This window comes from Rhinolophus hipposideros, assembly GCF_964194185.1.
Source record: "Rhinolophus hipposideros genome assembly, chromosome: 2".
Taxonomy (NCBI): Eukaryota; Metazoa; Chordata; class Mammalia; order Chiroptera; family Rhinolophidae; genus Rhinolophus; species Rhinolophus hipposideros.
Window position 1 is genome coordinate 1,104,961 of NC_138048.1, and position 2,724 is coordinate 1,107,684.

Sequence of the window (2,724 nt, forward strand, 5' to 3'; positions counted from 1 at the left end):
GAGTCCTGGAAGTATACATTGTTCCCCAATAAAGTCCTTTAAAAAAAAAAAAAAAGATAGCCCATGGGAGACCTTTCCAGACCACACTGTTAGACCTAGATCAGGAGATAAGGAGTAACCGACATGTAGAACATCTAGGACAAATGTTAACAATCTTTCATAAGTATGCTTCCACCAGGTTGCAACACGCACCGGAGGAACTACTCCACGCGTTCCAGCAGGGGGACAGAGTGCTGCTTAACATGTGGAAAGAATAGGGACCTGAAAAGCAGCTTGCTATGGTGTGTCGCTCATCACACGCACAGCTGTGAAGCTCGCCAGAGGGACGCCGTGGATTCACCACACCCAAGTGAAGCAGGCTGCTATGGAGGCAGCACCAAGCCCAGCAAGTCTGCACCGACTTGTGCACAGACTGAAAACTTAAAGCTACTCCTAAAAACAAACAAACAGAAAAACAACAGGAGACAAACTAATAGGTGCTGGGAAAGTTACAAAAGGTTTGTGAAAAGAAAATCTTGAGAGTTTCATATCTGGTTAAGCTAAATGTGATTAATTAAATTTAAATACCAAAAGTAAGCTGGTGCAAAATTAGAGTTAAAGCTTTCTCTCTCCGCTAATAAGACAAAGTTTGTTAGACTATTAGTCTGCAGCTGATATGCAAACGTTTTCTGCCTATAAAGCAAAGATTATATGTGTTATCAGAAAAATTTTCTGTTTTGTTTTGTTTTTTCCCAGAATCAATAGCTTCTTTGAAGCCACAGTAACACTTAAATATGGTTAAGACTCGAATGCAGAAATTTGGTTGGTTGGAAAGCTAATTAAACTTGCAACTTGCTCAAATAGAATTACGAAAAGGCAAACTTGTGTTTTTCACAGAGATACAGTCCACTGGAATCACCAACACTGGACAGCTGTTAGAGTATTTAGAGTCCTGAGATGCTAAGAAATCCCGGCACCCTTTAGACAGTCTTCTGTTGTCCTTTCTGCCCAATCGGAGATTTGTGGATGTGTGGAGTGACACCACCACCAGCAACTGCAGCCTTGATGAGAGAGTCCAATTCTTCATCTCCGCGAATAGCAAGTTGCAAATGATGAGGGGTAATACGCTTTACCTTTAAGTCTTTTGATGCATTTCCTGCCAACTCAAGTACCTGCGGTGAGGTGCCAGGACGGCTGGCCGCACCCAGCGGCGGTCGCGCCCTCGCCCATGGCTGGTGGTCCTGGATTCCAGGTGTCCATGAACACGGCCCACGGAAACTGCGAGCGGCTCTCTGCGAGCGGGAACCGCCCTTGTCTTGGCCTTTCCGGACTCCTTCCCAGCCCTACCGCCAGCCATTTCAAATTCTGCTGAAGCTCAAACAAGCAAGGCAGAGAAAGGACTGGTCAAACACCAAGCGGGATCCCACCGCCTACTCCTTCGTCGCACCGCAATTCAAACTGCCTAATTTTCTGTTTTATATTGTCCTTGGTTACTCAAGAAAACTAAATCTAAGAACAAAGTTCTGCTAATAATGGTATAAGCTTCCATAAGCTAAGACTGCTAGAGCTCATGTGTCCTCCTCGGCCAGTGTAAGGAAGCTTGGCCTCATGTTTTCCCCACCTATCAGGGGACTACAATGGCTCTGACCCACTGTTACATCCCTGATAAAGAGGCTCAGTTCCTAAAAGATGGCCAGGGAATTTGTTTAACTGTCTTTAACAACTGAGACAGGGAAAATGAGAGAAGAAAGGAACAGTGAGACCAGAGGCAGGCCAGATTTTTGGCGGCAGTTAAGAGACACGCCAAGGCCAGGGCCAGCCCAAGGTCACCCCGGCAGCGCCAGAAGAAGAAAAGGGGCCTGCTTTGTATATACAAGCCCAGAACCACTGGAGCAAAGAGTGTCCTAATCCTCCAAAGCAGCCATGCCCCCTGTGCAAACTAAAAGGGCACTGGAGGAGGGAGTGTCCCCTGCTCTGAAGGGAGCAGAGACCAACTCCTTCCACACAAACAGCTGTGATCCACTGCCTAGTGGCTCCCAAGAAGAAAAGAGGCCACTCATCACAGGGGTGGAACTCAGGTGATCCTTGATGTGTCAGGTAAGCCTGTTAATTTCCTGATAGATATGGCAGCCACTCACCACTCACTCTGGAACTATTTCCTCTAAATCTGCTGAGATATGAAGATAAATAGAGCCCCCATACTTGTGCTCAGCCTGTTCCTTACCATTGCCCTATACCTGAGAGAAAGTATAAAACAAGCAGATCAGATTTAAAATGGACTCTGGAAAAGTTGTGTCAGGAGACCTCTAAGCCCTGGCTCTAATTGCTGCCCAGTGTTTTAGATTCTGACCTCAATTCTGTTCTTTCCTCTGTTATTAACTTGAAAGAAGTTCAGCAGGCACTCACAAAATATGGGGACCAGCACCTCCCCCAGGCCACCCCTTCTAGCACTATTCAAAGCCTAGAGGGGGAGGGGTCCCTGACAGACCAGTTAGCTCCTAAATGGAAGGGACCCTTTACAGTTCTTCCAAGCACCCAACAACTGTTTATCTACAGAGAATCATTGGCTGGGTCCACTTCCCTCGAATCAAACCTGTTTCACTTAAGTCCCCACAGGACTCCCCCAGAAGGAAGACTCACTCCTGTTCCTGTGAGCCAACTGAAGACCTTAAGGTCCACTTCAAACAGACAAGTCAATCTCCCAAGGCTGATAAGTACTGATGACGCTGGAGCTGCTCGTTAGGC

At 46.7% G+C, this 2,724-nt stretch overlaps 1 pseudogene across 1 annotated transcript; it reads right to left on the bottom strand.

Annotated features, from left to right (window-relative positions):
- Positions 1-959: 959 nt before the first annotated feature.
- Positions 960-1,336, bottom strand: LOC308505538 (histone H2A.Z-like; annotated as a pseudogene). The gene has a single exon. The product of its transcript is annotated as a histone H2A.Z-like (transcript).
- Positions 1,337-2,724: the final 1,388 nt, after the last annotated feature.